The 10,628-nt window shown below is 39.5% G+C and overlaps 1 pseudogene; it reads right to left on the bottom strand.

Moving 5' to 3' along the window:
• Positions 1 to 777: 777 nt before the first annotated feature.
• LOC122747555 overlaps positions 778 to 10,628 on the bottom strand; it is a 165,045-nt pseudogene continuing 155,194 nt past the window's right edge.

Below are 10,628 nucleotides of genomic sequence, written 5' to 3'. Positions count from 1 at the left end.
GAATATGCTATAGCTTCTTGGAGGCCCAGGTGAGAGTTGGGTAAATTGGGTGGACCCCAATGATGAATGAACATCCCTGAACAGGGATCAGCAAGCCCTCACACCAGTCCTCCATGAACACCCCATATACCCTATATTCTTATATACAGTTTATATAAGATATGCAAATGCACACATACATGTGTTTTATATATGTATAATTTCATATGTACAACTTTGAGAGAACAGATTGAGATTTCTTTTTTTAATTTTAAACAAGACGTTTATTTAAACAACAAAATGTTTGACTTGAAGGGAAAACTATCAATTTCTTTATAGTAGTTTATCCCTACTGAGAGACAGAGATTGCCCTACATGTAACAGCTACGTACAAAAAAGTTATAAAATTGTCCTTGGTTTTACAATGATAAAAGAAAAACATTGAAATTATCCAATCAATAACTTACTGGAATATAAAGATAAAAGTTGAATGAGCATGCCACTGATGGCGAAAAGGGATATTTTCACAGAACCAGTTTGTTTTTTCCCCTCCCCATCTCCATTTGATGTTGATCAAAACATACCATCAGCCATTTAGTTAAAAAAATATGCATTATGCCTGTGCACATACACCAGTTACTTTATGTACAATAAAAGAATGGGGGAAGGGAATCAAAGAAGAGAGAAAACTATACTGCAGTAGTCAGGATGTGGATGAACCGAATCTTGGTTTTCTAATTGTGAATGTATTGTTTTCCTTGGGAGTATAGTTCTGTAGTAGAGTTGCAGGTTCTCTTTTTAGTAAACACCACCTGTCTGCTGCTTGAATACATCAATTGTATCTTCATCCTCCGTTTTCAGCTGTGCAAGTGTGTCTGTTTCATTGATTGGTTGCCCATCAAATCGGAATCTGATCTGCCTCATTGACAAACCCTGTCATTCACAATAGGCTTTCATTAGTTTACTAAGTGGTGTGTGCCTCTTAATCTTAAATTACACCACCGAACCATCTTGTCCTGCCGCCTTCAAATTAATGTGGTCCTTGTTTTCAGTCTTGACTCCTTCCTTTGACTTTTCCTCGGCCATGGTGAGCCTGGGGGTCTCCTCAGCCGCCACTTCACAAAAGAGGCACCAGGATGGTCCGCTCCAAGGGAAAGGGGGGAGAAGCAGCAGCGGCAGGAGCAGGAGGAGGAGGAGGAAGATGATGGTGCTGGTGATGGTGAAGAAGAGGAGGAGAAGAAGAAGGAGGAGGAGGACAAGGAAGAGCCAGATTGAGATTTCTAAAAGCACCACATAAATTCTCAAGTGTGACTCATCCTGCTTTTTTTTCTCCTTCTCATTTAGGCCCAACTCACTATCCCACTGCAGTGCCTTCTCCTGACAGATTCTTTTTGCTGATGGATTAATGTGATGGACAGGTGGACAATGGTAATTTTTTATCTGATGTCTTTGTTACTTAGTAGCTGAGTGACTTTGGGCAAGTCATTTATCTATTACTGTACCTCTGTTTCCCAATCTACAAACAGGTTCTGGAGTTGGAATGAATGACCTCTGAGATTCCTGCCAGCTCTAAATCCTGTGATCCTATTATTGTATTTTTTAAATTTTTCATTGTACATTGATATTTTTCCAGGTACATTATGGCTATTAGGTTTTTATGGGCTAGTGTCGGATCATAACCATAATCTATAATGTAGTTTCTATAAGACATATACCAATTTCCAAAAGTAGAATGGGCTGCCTCAGGAAGATGTGGTTCTTCTTTATTTGATGTCTTCAAATAAAGGTTGCATGACCAATTTTGCAGTGTGTTGTAGAGAGTGAATTTGTGTTTAGGCATGGCTTGTACTAGAAGGTCTCTGAAGTCCCTTTGTACTCTGAGACTGTGATTTTGAGTAATCATACATCTCACTCTGGAGGCCCTTTGAAGATCTAGGGTTCTATAACCATTACAAGACTATAGATAAGAGCATCGGAAGGACTTTACCATATATAGGACGTCTCCTTTCCATTTAGAGTTCATGCAATGGATCTGGCACAGTGGATGGAGTACCACACCTGCAGTCAGAAAGACCTGAGTTCAAATATGACCTCAGACACTAACTAGCTGTGTGACCCTGAGCAAGTCACTTAACCCTGCTTGCCTCAGTTTCCTCATCTGTAAAAATGAGCTGGAGAAGGAAATGGCAGAATGACTTCAGTATCTTTACAGGAAAACCCCAAAAGGGTTCATTAAGGGTTGAACACAATTGAAATGAATGAACAGCAACAATGCATCATCTAATCATGGAAGCAAAGCAGACACTTTTGGTGAGCATACATTTTTTTACTTTTGTGTTATTTGATGTTAATAACCTGAAGGTCATTCGGCAAAATTATTCCTGTGGTTGCATGTATCAAAGAATAGTCTATGACCCTAAAACACATACCAGAGACAATGTGTTTTAGGACTGCATTTTTCTCTACCAAGTCAAATGCTTCCTAAAAAATAACAACAATCAATAAACACAGCAGGCTCCTGCATTCTCTACATTTTTTCCAGTTAATTGTGTGAATGTAATGTGATTTCCTGTAGAGGATTGTTTGCTTCTCTCTTCCCAATGTCCATTAATGGTGTCCTTGAAATTCGCACAGATAATGCTCCTAATAATTTTATAAAGATGAGAATGTGAACATTGGATGGTCAAAGTTATGCAGGAATGAAAATTAGTTAGTAGGTTAGGAAAGACAGAAGGTCAAGGAAGTGAGGGATACTAGGGTGATATCCTTTGTCATTGAAGAGGATCATGACATCAGGGTGATGTTGTGACTTGCAGTGAATTGGATTTAAGTGAAGGAGGACAGTGGAAGGTCACCAACCTTACTCTCTCCTCCAGAGCCATCTAGGGTCAGTGGTAAGATAAATATCAGGATGACTGGAGATGGGCCAGATGTTTTTTAAGGCAATTGGGATAAAGTGACTTGCCCAGGGTTATACAAGTAAGTGTCTGAGGTGAGATTTAAACTCAGGTCCTTCTGACTCCAGGGCTAGTACTCTATCCACTGCACCACCTAGCTGCCCATGTTGATGGTTAGTTACTGACAAATGAAGTCAGAAAGGGGGAGATAAACTGGGACACTAGAGAGGGATTTAAGGGAAAAGGTTATGTTAAGTGTGAAGAGCAGTTTGAATAAAAATCAAAGAGTAAAAAAAATGGGAAGGATAAGAAGTTGTGGATAAAGAGGAAAAATTTCAACTCCAGATTTTGTGACAGAGCCAGCTAACAGAATTTAAAACAATAGAGGAATCTAAAGAGCTAACCAGCTCTAATATTCTAAATAGAACATTCCAAGTAGAACATGGGATTCTGTCGCTTTGGAGTATGCCTCCAGGACATGATCTCTTCTCCGTGCACTTCTACTCCCTCTGACCGAGCCATCTAGTAATTTTAAAATCAAGTATGGTATTTAATGTAGCAAATAACAAGTTGGTTAAATAATTTTTCTTTAAAAACATCTTTTAGAGGAGATAACTAAATAAGCACTTTGAACATGTAATATCAAAGAAATTAAAAGCAAAATAATTTGAAGTGTGCGACTGAGAGGTCATCTTAACCATCTCTTCCTGACTACTGTGGGGACCAATTTTTAATTGGGGAGTGCTAGCTAAGCGGCTTGCCGCAATATTGGGGCAAGGAAGGAGACCAGCAGCCTCACTCAAAACAGAACAAGATTCATTTTGACAAGAATGAACTTAGGGGCAGCTAGATGGTGCAGCGGATAGAGCACTGGCCCTGGAGTCAGGAGTACCTGAGTTCAAATCCGACCTCAGACACTTAACACTTACTAGCTATGTGACTCTGGGCAAATCACTTAACCCCAATTGCCTCACTTAAAAAAAAAAAAAACCAACACAAACAGGATCAGTAGGATCAAGGGAAAGGAAATAAAATGGGGAAAGGGAAATTATAATACCTGAAAAAATACCACCACCCAGGAATCAGCTGAAAATACACAGCAGAACACCTGTCGCTTTCCAGCTTCCACCTAGAATGCCCAATTCTCCTCCCCCAAACGTGGAAACACCCCACACAGTCCTAGCCAACAGGATGGCCGCTCTGACAGTCACATGACTGCCCTCACTAGGCTTCCAATCATTATAATTTTTCCAGGTCCATGTAGGCAATGGTGAGTGGTGATGACATGAGGTGCCAGAGCCCTGGCAATAGCTACAACCAGTGGGTGGAGCACCATGCGGTTTGCGGAGCCCCAGGCCAGTGTGCGTTGAGGCATAAAAACCTCAAATAACAATTAATTCTTTACACTACATTTGCTAACTCTTCCATAAGTATTTCAAACAGATAGAGCCATGCATCCTCAGTGATATCTTTCTAAGGTGACAGATTGAAAGCTTTTCCTGTCTTTGGAAAATAAGAAACAAATTTGGCTGAAAGGGCAAGTTGGGCTTAACCTGAATCAATACTAGGGAATTAACTTGATATTTTATACACACGTACATACACAGCTAGGGGTCACTGTAGTGTTCATGTATTTATTTGTAAAGAAGAAAACTCTATAGTAATGAGGGATAATAGAAAATTTTTATTGAAGACTGGAGGTAGAATAGTTTAAAAATCACAATGAGGAGCTATTCGTCTTCTGGCAAGGGCATTGCTACTTATGTTGGAGAGGTTCTGGTTATGAGTCTTGGAATGCTTTTTATTTCAATTTTATCATTTATTATTATTATATCATTATTATTTATTTCATTTTATTAATTCTTTGAGGAATTAATATTGTGCGTGACTTAAAGAAGAATGGAGAAATGCACGGTAGGCACAAGTAAGCTTCAGTATTTTTTCAGTGATGCCCTATTCTTGAGAGGTCGTATAAGGTATATAGTTATGGAAATCTACATTCAGAAAAAGAGGTGGCTGAGGGATAACAGAGGTACAGCTGGAATACACTGTTGGTGTGCTTGACATGTGAAGAGCCATAGAGGAAGGCCTTTGGCATATCGTGGACCCTCTAAGAGCTCTGTGGAAACATGGACAAAAACTACAGAGGGTGAGAAGCCATGGATGGGTTGAAATCTACACCAGTGGAAGCAATACCCACACTGAAGTGATCATAATCCCACTGAAGTATGAAAGCATTTCTCAGACTTTACTGCAAAGAAGAGAATCCTTTTTAATAACATGTAGAAATGTTTAGTGTAGAGACCACTAATTTTCAGGTGTGCAAAATCACAGGTCATAGGATTGCCGGATAGGAAGCAACCTCCAAGATCATTTAATATAACCTTGACCGAAGCACACATTTTGTTTCCAATATCCCCAACAAGGGTTCATTCAGTGTCTTACTGAAGACTTTAAGTAATGGAGCACTCACACATTCCATTTTTGGAGAAATCATTGTTAGAAAGTTTTTCCAAACTGAGCCCCAAAATGTCTTCCTATAACTTCCACCCACTGGGTGTAGCTCTACTGAAATATGCCTCTGCATTTTTACCCTCTGCTTTGAATTCTACCGAGTGCTCTGGGGACCAGTAGAACAAGTTTAATACTTCTTCCACATGGTAGTCCTTCAAATTTTTGGAGACAGCATATACATTGAAGATACCAATGCGTCCACTGCATCCTGGGACATTGCCAGTCATCTTGACTTTTGTTTTGCCACTGGACTTTGGTGACCCTGGAAGAGAGAGTGAGGCTGAGGACTTTGTGTAACTCTGTCTCACTTAAATCTACTTCACCTGCAAATCAAGACATCACCCTGTGATGTCATCTTTCCTCTTCAAAAACGAAGGACAAACAATAACAATAAAAAACAAATATTAATTTTTTCCTTTCCACAAACCAGAGAGTTATGTGACATTATTATTATCATCATCATCATCCCCATTTTACAGATAAGGAAACTGAAGCAAAGAGGTTAAGCTGGTTAGGGTCATAAAGCCAGAAAGTATCTAAGACTGGATTTGAACTCAGATCTTCCTGATTCTAAGCCTGAGGCTCTATCAGCTGGCTCAGAATGGAGAAAGGCAAGTACTCCTTCCTATGTCCATCCTTTCTCCATCCCCCCCAAACCAGTAGGGAGCTAGAATCAAGTCATCTTTAGAATGACTAAATTTTAGAATGACCCATTCTCAGTGCTGTATGTTCTTCGGTATAGCACTCCCTTTGTAGTGAGAGGCACTCCCTGGCCATCAGATGGAAGCAGGGAAGAAAGGGACAGGAAGATGAAGGTTCTATCCTTCTAATGCTTTTAGTTGCTCTTTCTTCAGGCTGAACCATTTGAAGCCCCCTTGCCCCTCTACTTTTTTGTGGGAGGAAGACTTTGCAACAACAAAGATATTTTTGTGCTTTCATCATCTAAAGGAAATTCTTGTATTTGGCCATAATCAGCACTGCGTGAGGTAATTTATTCCAGTGTTTCATTTTAAAAAATGGGTAATTCTTAAGTAAGACCTTCAGCATATTGATCAAAGATGTCCGCTCAGGGCTGCCCTTCATGCTAAGCCAGGCTCAAATGAGTCCGGACAGTTGCTTCCTACCATCCAAGTGTGCGTCACCCTTCACCACAAAACTGCTGAAAGATGATTGTGTAATGAGAAAGGAGTAGAAGGAGAAGGGTTACTTTCTCCCACAACCACAGCTTTATTTATTGCTTTGTATGCAAAAATTCTTGCCCAGAAAAAGAGCCTCTGGCCAATCAAGACTCTAGTGAGAGGCCTAATAGTTGGAAAAGCAATTTAGTCCATATTTCAGGAACAGCAGCATTTCCTCCTCAGCCCTAAGACTGTAGGTATCTATCATGGCCAGAGAAAGACAAGGGCCAAATTCAAACCAATTTGAAAAGAAATAAGGACTGGATCCAGTAACCTGGAGAAAAGACAGAGAGCAGCCATTACGGAAATATAGCAAGATATCAAGGCTTGTTTAGCCTTCTGGATTTGTTTCAATATTCTTAGGGTGGTTAACAAAGATAATTTTTTCCAATTTGTGTTGCTTAGAGATACTATACCTTAATTGTCATCATCACCATTATTAAAATGAATAATTAACCTAATAGTGAAACATTTCTGAGTTTTTAGCTGGTTTGAGATAAAAGCTTGAATCTTTGCATTCACTGTCAATTCAGATATTCCTCCATTTGGTGGCTTAGATTCACTCTGTTTTCCTTCCTTTAGCTTTTCCTGAACTGTCCATCAAGAGTTGGTAATTCCACAGAGGCCTAAAGTTACCATGACCTTGATCTGTGCCAAAGAACTACAATCATAGACCTTGCACAAATATATAAATATGTGTAATTCCAAATTTGACTACCACTGGCTCAATGTGTGGTCTGGGGGAAGAAGTTTGAGGACATTTAATTTCTGCATTCTCATTAAATTAATCCTCATTGCTTCATAGGACTGTTCCCTAAATGAAATGACTTTTAATTAGGAAGGGTGGTGAAACTCTCATGATCTGGGTATCCTCAGACACAAGCTGTATCATAGTGTTCTGAAATCAAATAGTGTTGATTTTCACGTGAAGTTCTTTTGCAATTTGGCCAATGGAAATTTCATTTTTTCTTGTCTGCTTATTCCACAATAACCTTGAGAGGAGTTGTCTGATCTTGATGAAATTTCCAGTACTACTAAAGGATATCAAGATATAGCTTAAACTTGACTTGTGGTTCAGGCTACTTAATAGAAATAAAACAACAGCTAATTTTAAGTCTTAAATGATTAGATATCCTATACATTCTAAAAAATTTCCTTAAAATTTGTTGATTTTGCTGAGTTACATCTAACATCCACAGAACCATTAATTTCTCACTTACTGTCAAAGAAGTAGATGGATCAAATGATTGACAATTTTAATGGTAAGATTAAGGCACATTTTGGGGGCAGCTAGGTGGCCCAGTGGATAAAGCACTGGCCCTGGATTCAGGAGGACATGAGTTCAAATCAGACCTCAGACACTTGACCCCAGGCAAGTCACTTAACCCTCATTGACCCGTTTTTTTTTTTTTTTAAAGGATTAAAGCACATTTTGTTGTTTGTTCTCAAAGAGGAATGTACTCATCAGCCTCACTCTCTTCTCTGGAGCCATCTGGGTCCAGTGGCAAGTTATATTATGAGGATGACTGCAGATGGCCCTGGATGTTTAAAGCAATTGGGGTTAAGTGACTTGCTCATAGTCACACAACTAGTAAGTGCCTGAGGTGAGATTTGAACTCAGGTCCTCCCAACTTCAGGGCCAATGTTCTATCTACTGCACCACCTAGCTGCCCCAAGCCACATTTTAATCTTTCAGTGGCTTTGGAATATAAATGTGGTGTGGTTACTGCTTCTGTTGGTTCAGCTTGTGGCAGATAGGTGGTGCAGTGGATAGAGCACTGGGCCTGATTCAATCAATCAACCAACATTTATTAAATGCCTGCTGTGTACCATTCATTGTGCTAAGCACTGAGAATACACAAGACAAAAGACAGTCCCTGCTTACAATCTAAAAGGGGCAACAACACGCACACAAATATGTATAATAAACAGGAAATAATTAACAGAGAGAAGGTACTTGAATTATGAAGGGTTGGGGGAAGCCTCTTGCAGAAGATGGGATTTTAGTTGGGACCTAAAGGAAGCCAGGAGTGGAGGAGAGAGAGCATTCCAGGCAAGGAGATCTGAGTTCAAATCTAGCCTAAAACACTTGTCAGTCCTGTGACCCTGGGTAGGTTATTTCAACTTGTTTGCCTCAGTGTCTTTAGTAGTAAAATGGGAATAATGATACACCTACCTCCCAGGGTTTGGGGGAGGATCAAATGAGATAATAATTGTAAAGTGCTTGACACATAGCAAGTATTATATAAATGTTAGTTGTCGATGATGATGAATCTGTACACAAGAGTAGACAGCAGGGGTTGTACAAGGGGTTTCCTCTTTGATAGTCTGGGATCTTAAATCTAGGGGATGGGGAGAGTAAGAGGAAATGAGAGTTTGCTAAGTATTTGCAAATGAATCTAGGCAGAGTATCAATGGGTGGCAGGAACTATCCTGATGAAGGTAGATGAGTGGAATGTTTTCTGGTCTCACCTCAAGATCTCACAATGGCTGTGTATGCCCTTGTCAGCAGGAACAGCAGCAGAGGTGGTCTAGGCCAGGTGGCCCAGTAGTATAGAGCTACTAATGTGAACTCTTGGGTATAGATTATCATCAACTTATTTAGCAATTTACTCAGGCCCATTTTGGCTCTCTCCATTGCTATGAACCAACTAAAAATTTTGATTATTTGGAGTTGTTGATCCAGAATTCACAAACAGCAAGCTCTGGTGTGAAAAAAGATGAGTTTTTGTGTTGGCGAGCAAGAAACAAAGGATTAGATAGGTTCTTCCTGAAATGTATCTGTTTCATTCCAGATATTCTAGAGCTAGATTCTATATCCCTCAGTATTAATTAAATATGAAGTTTTCTTTCTCAAGAGAGCACATAAAAACTTTGCTCCTCACCCCTACCCCAATCTTGGGTTTATTTTTTTATATTAACTTTTTTTTGGGGGGGGGCAGGGCAATGAGGGTTAAATGACTTGCCCAGGGTCACAATGTCAAGTGTCTGAGGCTGGATTTGAACTCAGATCCTCCTGAATCTGGGGTCCGTGCTTTATCCACTGCACCACCTAGCTTCCTCCAGTATATTAACTTTCAACAATGGATTGCTCTGGAACTAGTAGCACAATTTATATAATGACAGCAGTATTGCAGAGAAAAACAACTTTGAAAGGCTTCAGAACCCTTACTGCAATGATCAAGTGCAAATCCAAAGGACTGGAGATAAAGCATGCCTTTCACCGCAACCCAAAATGCTGCTCAGTAAGACATGACATTTTTCAGTATGGTCATTGTGGGAATTTTCCTTGCTTGACTATGTATGTTTATGATGAGGGTTTTTGTTCTCCATTTTGTTGTTACTGTTGTTCAGTTGTGGGGGAGGGGATAGTAGGAGTGACAGATTATGTAAAAAATTACGCATGTAAATATAAATTTATTAAAAACCCCACTGGATTAATCTGAGCACTTTGAGGAAGGGGCATCATTTTCATGTCTATCCATACCTAATAATAATCTCATTTCTGGAGTCAGTCATTTTCTTCTATTCTCTGAATCACAGAGCTAGATTTGCCTTTTCTTCTCTTTGAAATATATGAGCATTATCCCAAAGCAAGATATTAAGAGCCAGTTTTCTTAGCATGCCATGCTAAACATTGCTGGTGTCGCTTAGAACTTCTATAGTTCATTCACTTTTGTGCAGACAATACCGACTCAAGCAGTTTCATTGGTTGTTCTTCAGTTCTCTTCATTTGCTTTTTATCTTTGAGAACCATAAATTATCCACTAACTTCTGGCTACTAAGGGCTTAAAAAATGGAGGCTTTCTTCTGGGCAAAAAAAAAAAAAAAATCCCAAACAAAGCCAACCCAACCCCAAAAAACAAAAATCAATGTGATCTGAAGTATCAAATGCCATTATTACCCTCTTTGGTAAAACAATCTTGGATCCATTCTTATCCACAGACTTCCTATCTTCCTCCCACAGAACGATTGTCTCTGAATCTGTTTATTACCAGGGCAGAAACATTGCCAAAATACAGTCTAATCTTCACCCTGCCTTTACTGAAATTCTTATCCA

Source organism: Dromiciops gliroides, chromosome 1 (assembly GCF_019393635.1).
Source record: "Dromiciops gliroides isolate mDroGli1 chromosome 1, mDroGli1.pri, whole genome shotgun sequence".
Lineage (NCBI taxonomy): Eukaryota > Metazoa > Chordata > Mammalia > Microbiotheria > Microbiotheriidae > Dromiciops > Dromiciops gliroides.
This window is presented reverse-complemented; position numbering and strand designations above follow the sequence as displayed.